This window comes from Notolepis coatsorum (genome assembly GCF_963971535.1).
Source record: "Notolepis coatsorum genome assembly, chromosome: 18".
NCBI classification, from domain to species: Eukaryota; Metazoa; Chordata; class Actinopteri; order Aulopiformes; family Paralepididae; genus Notolepis; species Notolepis coatsorum.
In genome coordinates, this window is record NC_140182.1 from 72,088,778 (window position 1) to 72,103,149 (window position 14,372).

Here is a 14,372-nt window from a genome sequence, read left to right on the forward strand (position 1 = left end):
GTTCTAGTTGGTAAAACATGGGAGAGGAGACTGAACAGGAGCATGTGGACCGGTAGTGATGTCTTTTGTTGCACATCATTGCATTGTTTGTATGTAGGCCTATAGGTTGTATCTTGTGGTGTTGGTGTCCGTGTGGAGCTTGGAACCTTAGAGGAGACACGACACTTCAATACAAAATCAATAAAAAAATTTGTCTTTTCTTTGGAACTTTTTGTAACCAATCATGAATCAGAATATTAGGTCTGTCGCACTCCAGTGTTTACAAACATCGATGTATACAAACCAATCAACAGACCCAAAATACATTTACATTTAGTCGTTTAGCTGACGCTTTTATCCAAAGCAAGTCCTGTACAACAAGTCAGCCGGAAAGGAAGGGTACAACTGGCAGCTAAGGGGTCCGTAAGATTGTTTGTCAAACGGTGTTGAACTAGGGTGCTACAGACTTCAGTCCATACTAGTAGTATAGACATTAGCATAGTAGGTAGTAGTATAGACATATTAGCATAGTAGGTAGTAGTATAGACATATTAGCATAGTAGGTAGTCTGAGTCACACTATGTTATTGTCTCTCAACCAACCCATCGGTTGAAAGCTAAAATGGCCGCCATTTGATTGAAGCACCACTTGACCTACTACGTGCTTCCAATCTCGGGTTATAAGACCAAACGGCCAACAAGCATCAGTTTAGAAAAAGTGACCACCTCCGGTTTCGCCCCTCAATGACCGGAAAAATCGCCACTGATGCTGAAAATGATTGACCGTTTCTGTAGCCAATGAAATTCTGAGAAGAATGACATCTTACTTGAGTTGGTTTTCTGAGACCGAAGCGCTAAAAGCGTACCGTACGCAAGTGAATGAACATGCGCCCCTCTCTCCGGAGGTAGTGTTGACTCCTCTCACTCCTTTTTGGAAAAACGCCTAAACATACCATTACTTAAAGATGTGTAAAACACAATCTTTTTGTGATATTGTTATCGACTTTGGACATGTTCTAGGTAAGACTTCAGGCTATGGCCCCAGCAGTGTTTTCAGCTAATAACTATTATATACTAGAGTATATATCTGCAGGCATCTGTTAAATAATTCTGATGAAAATTAAATTAACTTTTATTTCAGTGTGTTCAAACATCTGTAACTCTATGACAATAGCACTGAGAGTGTTTCCTTTCAAAGGGGCATCTGCGACATATGGTTCCAGAATAGCGTCCAATTTACTTTCTGTATGCAATCAACAGGTGTTTCATGCTAACTGTTGAGAGGTTAAAATGGTGATGATCCTGTTATCTCTCTGTCTCTCAGGTGTACGTCTCACTCCTCTGAAGAAGCCTGCTCCCTCTGAAGGTAAGGCCTGTTCAGGACTGCATCTATTTGCCTGTTTCACCCAAATTCATCCATGCATTAGATGGTGGTTTTCAGCCGTTTGCAGTGTCCATGTTTAAACATTACCGATGTAGACAAACCAATCAACAGACCCAAAATACATTTAGTCATTTAGCTGACGCTTTTATCCAAAGCAACTTACAAGTTGTGTACAACAAGTCAACAGGAAGGGTAGCTACAACTCTGGCAGCTAAGATTGTTCGTCAAACGGTGTCGAACTTGAGTGCTACAGTCTTGAGTGCATAATAGTATAGACATGTTAGCATAGTAGGTAGTAGTATAGACATGTTAGCATAGTAGGTAGTAGTATAGACATATTAGCATAATTGGTAGTAGTAGTATAGACATCCAGTATTGGCATAGTAGGTAGTAATATAGGCAAGGTAGATTACTTAGTAGCAAAGTGCATAATAGTAAAAGACTGTACGAACGTTAGTATATTTTTTCTAAACGGACACTTAACCCATTATGAGCAGAGAGGTATGTCGCTATGTCTGACATCATCATACAACAGCTACATATCATGTGTGTGACCTGTATGTTACATGTTAAAACGGTGATGATCCTGTTATCTCTCTCTGTCTCTCAGGTGTACGTTTCACTCCTCTGAAGAAGCCTGCTCCCTCTGAAGGTAAGGCCTGTTCAGGACTGCATCTATTTGCCTGTTTCACCCAAATTCATCCATGCATTTCATTTAATTTATACTTTGCAGTGCGGTGTCCATTCGGAACTGGCGAATTGCTTGGCCCCTGGAAGTGACACAGCTCTTTATTCCCTGGATACGCTAATCTAGCTTCAAACTCTGGGAGAGGTGTTTTTGGCTAACAGCTAGGCTAGCTTATCCGTATCCACTTAATTTGTGCTAAGCTGGGCTAGCTTGCACCCGGAAAGCTTTCTACTGAAGTTGGTATCTATCTTCTTGTCTGACTCTGAAGTAGGCAATAAGAGCATTTTTACATTTACATTTAGCTGATGCTTTTATCCAAAGCAACTTACAAATTCTGTACAAGTCAGCAGGAGGGGTCCACCTCTGTACAAGTCAGCAGCTAAGGGTCAGTGGCATTGTTCATCTGGCACTGCCGAGCTTGAGTGCTACACTCTATTAGTGCATTGTAGTATAGACATATTAGAATAGTAGGTAGTAGCATAGCACATAGTAGTATGGACAGACATAGTACATAATAAGAAAATACCGTTTGCTTTAGTTTTTTTATACAGATATTGATTGAATAAGTGTTTTTAGTCAACAATTAGGCGTTTGTTCAACCACGTGGAGCTAGGACAGAGAATAGCCTGTTTGGTTTCAATGAGCGCCCAGGAGCACAAATAGGAGTGGGTCTGAGGTGGCCAGAAGATGCAGAACGTAGGGATCCTGAGGGTGTGTAGTTGGAGACCAGTGACCGGAGGTAGGAGGCAGCCATGGAATGCCAGGTCAAAGAACATTGAAGCGGATTCACGTGGCGATGGGAAGCCAGCACAGCTCTCTGAGGAGTGGGCTGACATGGGCTGACCTTGGTGAATTCTGTACGAAGTTAAAGTGCCTTGGTGGTAAACCAGCTAGCAGTGCGTTGCAATAGTCGAGGCGAGACATTACTGTTGCTTGAAGGAGGAGTTGGGTGGCGTCAGGAAGGGGCGGATCTTTCTCACGTTGCTCAGGAAGAATCTACAGGTTCTGGATGTTGAGGCATTTCCCATAATGTTGGCGTGTTCCTTTAAGTTGGTGTATTCCGTTAAAGGAAAACTCCAACATTTTGGGAAATTAGCTTATTTGCCATCTACCCTGGAGTTAGACAAGAAGATGCATACCTTTTTCTTCTCTGTGCATGCAGTAGGAGTAGGAAGACATTGGGAACTAGGCTAATGGAGGAACCTACTTCCAGTGACTGACGCTAAGCTAGGCTAACGGTGCGCATCTTCCTACTCCTACTGCATGCACAGAGAAGAAAAAGGTATGTATCTTAACGCTCCAACATTTTGGGAACCCTGGAGTTAGACTAGAAGATGCATACCTTTTTCTTCTCTGTGCATGCAGTAGGAGTAGGAAGACGTTTGGAACTAGGCTAATGGAGGAACCTATTTCCAGTGACTGACGCTAAGCTAGGCTAACGGTGCGTGTCTTCCTACTCCTACTGCATGCACAGAGAAGAAAAAGGGTATGTATCTTCTTGTCTAACTCCAGGGTAGATGCCAAATAAGCGAATTTCCCTAAATGTTGGAGTTTTCCTTTAAGTTACCTGCCAAAGGTAAAGTTCATCGTTATAGCGCCACTATCTGGCCAAATCTCTCCTGGTGTGTCTCCTCTCTCTCTCCTGGTGTGTCTCCTCTCTCTCCTGGTGTGTCTCTCTCTCTCCTGGTGTGTCTCCTCTCTCTCCTGGTGTGTCTCCTCTCTCCTGGTGTGTCTCCTCTCTCCTGGTGTGTCTCCTCTCTCTCTCCTGGTGTGTCTCCTCTCTCCTGGTGTGTCTCCTCTCTCTCTCCTGGTGTGTCTCCTCTCTCTCTCCTGGTGTGTCTCCTCTCTCTCTCCTGGTGTGTCTCCTCTCTCTCTCCTGGTGTGTCTCCTCTCTCTCCTGGTGTGTCTCCTCTCTCTCTCCTGGTGTGTCTCCTCTCTCTCTCTCCTGGTGTGTCTCCTCTCTCTCTCCTGGTGTGTGTCCTCTCTCTCCTGGTGTGTCTCCTCTCTCTCCTGGTGTGTCTCCTCTCTCTCCTGGTGTGTCTCCTCTCTCTCTCCTGGTGTGTCTCCTCTCTCTCTCCTGGTGTGTCTCCTCTCTCTCGTGGTGTGTCTCATCTCTCTCTCCTGGTGTGTCTCCTCTCTCTCCTGGTGTGTCTCTCTCTCTCTCTCTCCTGGTGTGTCTCCTCTCTCTCTCCTGGTGTGTCTCCTCTCTCCTGGTGTGTCTCCTCTCTCTCTCTCCTGGTGTGTCTCCTCTCTCTCTCTCCTGGTGTGTCTCCTCTCTCTCTACTGGTGTGTCTCCTCTCTCTACTGGTGTGTCTCCTCTCTCTCCTGGTGTGTCTCCTCTCTCTCTCTCCTGGTGTGTCTCTCTCTCTCCTGGTGTGTCTCCTCTCTCTCCTGGTGTGTCTCCTCTCTCTCTCCTGGTGTGTCTCCTCTCTCCTGGTGTGTCTCTCTCTCTCCTGGTGTGTCTCCTCTCTCTCCTGGTGTGTCTCCTCTCTCTCCTGGTGTGTCTCCTCTCTCTCTCCTGGTGTGTCTCCTCTCTCTCCTGGTGTGTCTCCTCTCTCTCTCTCCTGGTGTGTCTCCTCTCTCTCTCTCCTGGTGTGTCTCCTCTCTCTCTCCTGGTGTGTCTCCTCTCTCCTGGTGTGTCTCCTCTCTCTCCTGGTGTGTCTCCTCTCTCTCTCCTGGTGTGTCTCTCTCTCTCCTGGTGTGTCTCCTCTCTCTCCTGGTGTGTCTCCTCTCTCTCTCCTGGTGTGTCTCCTCTCTCTCCTGGTGTGTCTCCTCTCTCCTGGTGTGTCTCCTCTCTCTCTCCTGGTGTGTCTCCTCTCTCTCTCCTGGTGTGTCTCCTCTCTCTCTCCTGGTGTGTCTCCTCTCTCTCTCTCCTGGTGTGTCTCCTCTCTCTCTCCTGGTGTGTCTCCTCTCTCTTTCTCCTGGTGTGTCTCCTCTCTCTCTCTCCTGGTGTGTCTCCTCTCTCTCTCTCCTGGTGTGTCTCCTCTCTCCTGGTGTGTCTCCTCTCTCTCTCCTGGTGTGTCTCCTCTCTCTCTCCTGGTGTGTCTCTCTCTCTCCTGGTGTGTCTCCTCTCTCTCCTGGTGTGTCTCCTCTCTCTCTCCTGGTGTGTCTCCTCTCTCTCTCCTGGTGTGTCTCTCTCTCTCCTGGTGTGTCTCCTCTCTCTCTCCTGGTGTGTCTCCTCTCCTGGTGCGTCTCCTCCCAAGCGCATCCAGTTGTGATTGGCTAGCTGGTCTCGATGACCTATTAGCTGCAGGTGCGCCTGGAACTCCAAATATGGGCAGAGCATAAAAGGGTTATGTCATCCATTTCAAGAATTGACATCATTTTCTCCCTGTCCCCCGAGAGAGAGAGAGAGAGAGAGAGAGAGAGAGAGAGAGAGAGAGAGAGAGAGAGAGAGAGAGAGAGAGAGAGAGAGAGAGAGAGAGAGAGAGAGAGAGAGAGAGAGAGAGAGAGAGAGAGAGAGAGAGAGACAGCCTCTCCTAAAGCTAGAAATCCATCAGAGAGACAACCCTCCAATCGTAAAATCTGGGACTGATCCATAGACAATGAATTTAGCTCGGACTTGGAGCTCGTGACGTGTTTGTGTGAGTTCTGGTTCAGACCCAGCGATGCTAGAATATAAACCTCATTTAGGTGTAAGAGCTCACACAAACAATTTATGGCCTCGTAAAGTCAGAGCCCTCCATTCATTGTCTATGGCAGGGCCCCAGATTCTACATGGGTGCAGTAAGTCTGCCAACGCCGGGCCTTGTGCGGCTCGAGTGACACATTACAGGAAGTGAGAGCGTCTTCGGTTTCCCTTTGAAAGGTCTCCGTTACAGCCTTGAGGAAGCCACACACACACACGCACGCACGCACACACACACACACACACACACACACACACAACATACAGAAAATGTCTTTAGTTTTAAATGTCTGTATTTCATCAGATTCGTCAGTGGAGGAGGCATTGGTGCATACTGTACGTTTATTGAGACTGGGATGTCTACATGACTGTGAGTCACTTGCCTTCGCAAAGCGCTGTGGTTGTATTACGCAATACCAAAGGTTATGTAATATAACCCTAGTTATAGTAATACTGGCAAAGCGTCTTGCTCTCGCACCAATGGGTTCCCGCTGAAAGAGTTGTACTCAATATCACTGACCAGGACCACACTCTCCACTTGGCATATAAGCAGGTGGTAGCCGTCTAATCTCCCTCCCAAAGCGAAGGTTATCATATAACCCTAGTTATATGAGTAATAGCTAGCGCTCTGCTCTATGGGATGTTCCCCTGTCACTTATTGTGACCTGAAAAAATTCCGCTACAATGCACCTGCACCTATCCGGCCACGCCCACTCTCGCCCATGCACTTAAGCGAGGGGTGTGACCGCTCTTCCCTAGTCTTGACCGTTATCCGGAAGACAATTAGGGGTCCTCGCTATTACTCATATAACTAGGGTTATAGGATAACCTTTGTTATATTTTGTAATAGCTCCCGCTCTGCTCTATATTGGGACACAAGAGTGGAGCAGGGCGGAGAGCCCGACAAATGCATCTGCTGAGGTCCCCTACAACCATCAGAACACCGGGGAGGGTCCGGGCCCCCCCACCCCCCTTAGTGAGGGGTGGGGGAGGGACAGGACACAGACTGTGCGAAAGAGGGGACAGCACCCAACAAACGCACAGGGTGAGCAGACCGCGGGACAGAAGGGCCCGCGACTACCCGACCGTGCGCCCCGCCCGCTACCAGGGCACGTACGTGAAAAACACAAGCCTGTGTTACCGCTTCCACACCTCGTGGGGTCGGGGTTGTTAAACCGAGGCGGGGTTCCAAACCCCGACCCTGCGGGGGAAGCTGTAGCAGCGGGGCACAAAGGAGGTCCCAGCCCCATGGACCACTCAAGGCAGGCTTACCGCCGAGTCTAGGGGCCAGGACCCGACAAAAGGGACCTGGTGAGGTCAACGAGGCCGTGGCATCGAGACCTCTCCAGGCGTTTACTCGTGACACCACCCTTTACACCGCAAGTGCATCGGACAGGTCACAACAGGTGAAGGCCCTTCTCCGCCTGGCACGCCGCGAGGATCCCCTGAGGAAGAGGCTCTGAAAGGAGGCTCCCTCTCTGAGGAGGAGGCCCAGCTGAAGGAGGAGGCTCCGAAGAACTCCCGGAGGAGGCTCTAAAAAACTCCCTAAGGAGGAGGCTCTGAAAAACTCCCTAAGGAGGAGGCTCCGAAGTTCCCTAAGGAGGCTCTCCCCCACAATCCTGTGGGGTCAGCTGGCATACCGGGGAGACAAACACTCCAAGACAGGAGGTTGATCCCGTAAACCCAGGCCGACAGGTAACAAGAGCAAGCTCGACCTGCGCCCAGAGGACTGTGAACTACACAGGTGCGCCTAGAGGGGCTGACTATAAAAACAGTACCCCGACGGCCCACGGGGGGGGGGGGGGGGGGTGTTCGGCATGCCGTGCACAATGTCACAATCTTGTGGGGTCACAACCTCGCGGGTCGGGGTCCCGGACCCTGACTCCGCCAGTAAACCGACCTCGCCACGAACCCTGACCCCGCCAGTCTAGTAATCCCGCTGGTTTGGGGTTCAGAGAAAAGAGTTTGACACAATTGGCAGGCATCACAAAACATGCAGGTCATATTCTCGGGGAGCCGGGGTCGAACCCGGGCTCTACCAGAGAGTTGACTCTGCTACCGGCATACCGGGGAGACAACCACCCCAAACAGAAAGGTTGCTCCCTTAACCCATTGAATCCGGGAAAGTTTAACAGAACATATATCTGTGACCCGGCGGACATTGGGTTGAACTGATCCGGTCCGGCGCGACCAGGATGAGTCCCGTGCCCTTTCACGCTGCCGCCCCACAAAGGAGAGGGGGATAGGTACACGTTTCGATCAAAACCTCACAGGAGGCGCCACCAAGATGGTCTGTATACGCCAGGGCTATTCAACTAAATTGTTCAGGGGGCCACATTGTCAGAAACCCAAGGGGCCAGGGGCCGGACTGCCATGGCGCCTCCCCGTGCTATGAATATATGTACACTTGACACAACACGCAAACCACATTTTCACAACTTTTATTTAACTACATTGCAAAAGTAGTATACTTTTCAAAAAAAGTGCTTCATTTATGTGCCACATCTGCAACATCTCCTGCAAAAAGTGCTTCATTTATGACTGTGCAACAACTGCAACACCTCCTCTTCAACATTTCAATATAAAAATAAAATAAAAAACAAACAAGTGCATGATGTGCATCTGAACATTCTAACATCAACACTTGAACAAAAAAACACATTTATAGTGCAGCTGAGCTTATGAAAAAGTGCTTCATGTCTGTGCAACAACAGCAAATCACAGCATCTTATTAGCACTTATTGTCCACTCTTAACTCTCAAACATCAGGGGGGGGGGGCAGACAGGCCTAGCCTACATACACACAGGGGTGTAGCTCCAGATTCTGGGCCCCATGAAAGAATTTATTTGTAGGCCCCCAGTGAATGCGAGCGAGCGTAAGCGCGCGAGCGGAATTTTCTTTGGCCATTTTTTTATTGATGAAAACGCATAATATGGTTTTTACCTATACATTCGGATCAGCAGTTCAGCACCTGCACTGTTGGTGGGTGAGCCTAGTAAAGGATGTCGCATTGCGTTCATCTTCAATGAATGGACCAATGCAATAGTCTACCAAAGCCCCCCCTCTCTCTCTATATATCTCACACACACACACACACACACACACACACACACACACACACACACACACACACACACACACACACACACACACACACACACACACACACACACACACATACTTCAGAAACAAACATAGTATCAATGATAGCATCAATAATACACGTGAGTGATGTCTAGTAAAAACATCAGTGCTGGGCCCTTGGAATCATCCTAAGCTACCCCCCAGCTACGCCCCTGCATACACACATCTAATGAGAGCGATTGCACTTCTTTGACTGGGCAATGGCAGAGAAAGAGGGTTCATAGGAAGTGAGGGCTACCCGCAAACAGTGATGCAAATACTCATTTGTCAAGGAGGCACGGTTGCTTGTTTTAATGGCATTCATGTGAGAGAAACTGGATTCACAGGTGTATGTTGAGCCAAACATTGTTAGCACAGATATTGCCAGCGTTTTTATTTTGGGGAATGTCTTGACATGAATACACTTTATCCAAAATGTTGTGGTGGATTCATTCTCAAGTGCCTGCTTCAGAGCAGATGATGCTTGCATGTCAATTATTTCAAGTTGCAGGAGACCTTCATCAATGTGAAGTGATGCAAGGAACTCTTGTCCTTTTGTGGAAATAGCAGCTACATTGGCAAATGGGTTGCTCACAAAATGCATCAATTCTCTGGACATGTCAAATTCATCAAATCGACTTGCAAAGTTTTCCCTCAATTTATCAATGAAATCTGTCATTAATTGAGTGACTTTTGGCTCAATTGTGCGTGTTAACGTTGACATGAAGAAAAAAAAAGTAAAACAAAAAAAATAGAAAATATTAAAGGGGAACTATCTTATAAATGGCCTTTTTGAGTGTTTAGCATTGTTTCCTAGCTATGTGAACTTATATTAATATGATCTATGTCTCAAAATTCTCATATTGGAGCATTCTTCCAATTCTCCTCTCACAATATTCACCCTCACTGAACTGAGTCATTTGAAAATGTGCGCGATTTGTGATGTCAGAGAGACACCGCTGCATGATAATGTTCAGGCGAACCAGAACAATTACCATTGTGGTTGGAGCCCAGGCTCAAAATGGCTTAAGATCTTGAGGTAGAAAAATGCTGTTTTTGAGGACTTGATTAGAAATACAAAACAATGAATAAAAAAAATATATATATTACAGAGGTGTTCCATAGACTCACAGGAATTGTGTAAAAGTGCCCAAATAGTGAAAGAAATAGTAAAATAGTTCCCCTTAAAAAAAAAAAAAAAAAAAATGTATATATTTTTTTATTATCATGTAATCTTTGGCGGGCCGGTCAGAATCATCCCGCGGGCCGGATCTGGCCCGCGGGCCGCCAGTTGAATAGCCCTGGTATACGCGAACGCACAGCTCCCGGTGGCCAACCTAACGGGCGTGAAACCCCCCTGTCGACGCTTGATCTGCCCCGTCATTTCCCCCCGGAGATGCACGCGAGCCCTCAAGCTGGCCTAGTGAGCTGGCGCTCGGCAGAGATATAAAAAAAAACTCCTTCCCGGCCGACCGCATGAAACGCTGTTTATGCCGTTGGACAGACCAGGGCGCGCTGGCCCCAAAAGGCTGTTTCAAAATAAACACCTGAGAACACGCCCGGGCCAGTCGCTGATACCGGTCCCGTAAGACCAAGCGCTGATATCGACCAGCGTGCAGGCTCGTAAAACCTGAGAACGGTGGCGGGTGAATTCTGACAAAAAAGAGCCCCACAACGTTTCTCCCACCTGACTGGGTAGAACCAGGAGGGAACCGGTCCTCGAAAGGACGCTGACACAGGGTTTATATACAGAGCCTGGGGAAAAACTATCCGTCACAAATTCCGCTCACGAGAGGGGAACATACCTGTCAACCCTCCCGTTTTTCCCGGGATTCTCCCGTATTTTACCCTTCTTTCCCGCCGTCCTCCCGTTTCAATATTTTCCTGTAAATTTCCGATATTTTGCCCTTCTTACTAAAAAGGTATCTCACGGAGGAGATAAAACTGGGAACGGGGTTACTAAAAAGGCTAGATTACCCGCTGTGAAGACGACAGGCAGCAGCCTGGAGCCCCTGCCAGTAGGGACCCCCCCGAGGGCTGACATAATGACCAGGGATGTCCCGATCGCCTTTTTTTGCTTCCGATCCGATCCCGATCATGTGATTTTAAATATCTATCGATCCGATCGTTTCCGATCCGATCTTTCACATTAGTAATCAATTTTGACGCATTTTTGTCAGAAACTGGCGGAGCGAGACAAGCCCCTCTGTTGCCTATAGTCCTGGGCGCGAGCTCGGAGGCTTTTGTTATTACATTCACCCTGAGCTTCTGCTTCATATGAGAAATATTAAAAGTTTCAATATATGTTTGCACATTAGTATACATTCAGTGTTCGACTTACGTAATGGTCCATTCTGGTCTGAAATGCAGACGATAATCCTCAGTCACGTAACGTTATCCTCCAGGTGAAAAGTTAGTCTGAAAACTTCGCCTCCAGCGTGTCCTCCTTGCAAACATTGCAACTGGCTTGACTTTCTATTTTAAAATGCTTAGTTCCAAACCTCTGACATTAAGTCTAGCTGCTCAAGTCAGTGGATATTAACCGTGTTAGCTCGCGGCATGCTTCACTGAGTCTCCACAACATAGCAGAGAGTAGCGTTAGCGTTAGCTCACGGCATGCTTCACTGAGTCTCCACAACATAGCAGAGAGTAGCGTTAGCGTTAGCTCGTGGCATGCTTCCCTGAGTCTCCACAACATAGCAGAGAGTAGCGTTAGCGTTAGCTCGTGGCATGCTTCCCTGAGTCTCCACAACATAGCAGAGAGTAGCGTTAGCGTTAGCTCGTGGCATGCTTCCCTGAGTCTCCACAACATAGCAGAGAGTAGCGTTAGCGTTAGCTCGTGGCATGCTTCCTTGAGTCTGTTGTTGTGATGTGGAGCGTGTAGCCAGTCTAAATTAAAGGGATGTGTTTGTTGCAGCGGTGTAAATTAAAGGGGAATGTGTTTGTTGTGGACAATGATTCTGCTCTGTGTGACAATAAATACATTAATGATGATATATTATATGTAATTTAAAACCAAAACTAAGGCCTCCGTATGAGTTTAAGACGTGGACATGGTCATGTTTGTTGAATAAAACTTTTCTTTTTTTGACTGCCGATTTTTATTATTATTTTTTCCCGATCCCCGAGCCTCTGAAAAGCACGTGATCGACGCCGATTCCGATCACGTGATCGGATCGGGACAACCCTAATAATGACTGTACTCAACAAAAGCGACCGCAATTCAAATGGATGATATGCAATGAAACAACAGTAAGAAACCCCCTTAGGGGCCCCATGGCACTTGTGTTTGGAAAAAAACAAAGAAAAATCTTCACATGTAAATGAAACTTACAGGAGGCTCTAAAAAACTCCCTAAGGAGGAGGCTCTGAAAAACTCCCTAAGGAGGAGGCTCCGAAGTTCCCTAAGGAGGCTCTCCCCCACAATCCTGTGGGGTCAGCTGGCATACCGGGGAGACAAACACTCCAAGACAGGAGGTTGATCCCGTAAACCCAGGCCGACAGGTAACAAGAGCAAGCTCGACCTGCGCCCAGAGGACTGTGAACTACACAGGTGCGCCTAGAGGGGCTGACTATAAAAACAGTACCCCGACGGCCCACCCGCCGAGCGGGGGGGGGGGGGGGGGGGTGTTCGGCATGCCGTGCACAATGTCACAATCTTGTGGGGTCACAACCTCGCGGGTCGGGGTCCCGGACCCTGACTCCGCCAGTAAACCGACCTCGCCACGAACCCTGACCCCGCCAGTCTAGTAATCCCGCTGGTTTGGGGTTCAGAGAAAAGAGTTTGACACAATTGGCAGGCATCACAAAACATGCAGGTCATATTCTCGGGGAGCCGGGGTCGAACCCGGGCTCTACCAGAGAGTTGACTCTGCTACCGGCATACCGGGGAGACAACCACCCCAAACAGAAAGGTTGCTCCCTTAACCCATTGAATCCGGGAAAGTTTAACAGAACATATATCTGTGACCCGGCGGACATTGGGTTGAACTGATCCGGTCCGGCGCGACCAGGATGAGTCCCGTGCCCTTTCACGCTGCCGCCCCACAAAGGAGAGGGGGATAGGTACACGTTTCGATCAAAACCTCACAGGAGGCGCCACCAAGATGGTCTGTATACGCCAGGGCTATTCAACTAAATTGTTCAGGGGGCCACATTGTCAGAAACCCAAGGGGCCAGGGGCCGGACTGCCATGGCGCCTCCCCGTGCTATGAATATATGTACACTTGACACAACACGCAAACCACATTTTCACAACTTTTATTTAACTACATTGCAAAAGTAGTATACTTTTCAAAAAAAGTGCTTCATTTATGTGCCACATCTGCAACATCTCCTGCAAAAAGTGCTTCATTTATGACTGTGCAACAACTGCAACACCTCCTCTTCAACATTTCAATATAAAAATAAAATAAAAAACAAACAAGTGCATGATGTGCATCTGAACATTCTAACATCAACACTTGAACAAAAAAACACATTTATAGTGCAGCTGAGCTTATGAAAAAGTGCTTCATGTCTGTGCAACAACAGCAAATCACAGCATCTTATTAGCACTTATTGTCCACTCTTAACTCTCAAACATCAGGGGGGGGGGGCAGACAGGCCTAGCCTACATACACACAGGGGTGTAGCTCCAGATTCTGGGCCCCATGAAAGAATTTATTTGTAGGCCCCCAGTGAATGCGAGCGAGCGTAAGCGCGCGAGCGGAATTTTCTTTGGCCATTTTTTTATTGATGAAAACACATAATATGGTTTTTACCTATACATTCGGATCAGCAGTTCAGCACCTGCACTGTTGGTGAGTGAGCCTAGTAAAGGATGTCGCATTGCGTTCATCTTCAATGAATGGACCAATGCAATAGTCTACCAAAGCCCCCCCTCTCTCTCTATATATCTCACACACACACACACACACACACACACACACACACACACACACACACACACACACACACACACACACACACACACACACACACACACACACACACACACACACATACTTCAGAAACAAACATAGTATCAATGATAGCATCAATAATACACGTGAGTGATGTCTAGTAAAAAAAAAAAAAAAAATTTGCCCCCCCCCCCCCCCCCCAGTGCTGGGCCCTTGGAATCATCCTAAGCTACCCCCCAGCTACGCCCCTGCATACACACATCTAATGAGAGCGATTGCACTTCTTTGACTGGGCAATGGCAGAGAAAGAGGGTTCATAGGAAGTGAGGGCTACCCGCAAACAGTGATGCAAATACTCATTTGTCAAGGAGGCACGGTTGCTTGTTTTAATGGCATTCATGTGAGAGAAACTGGATTCACAGGTGTATGTTGAGCCAAACATTGTTAGCACAGATATTGCCAGCGTTTTTATTTTGGGGAATGTCTTGACATGAATACACTTTATCCAAAATGTTGTGGTGGATTCATTCTCAAGTGCCTGCTTCAGAGCAGATGATGCTTGCATGTCAATTATTTCAAGTTGCAGGAGACCTTCATCAATGTGAAGTGATGCAAGGAACTCTTGTCCTTTTGTGGAAATAGCAGCTACATTGGCAAATGGGTTGC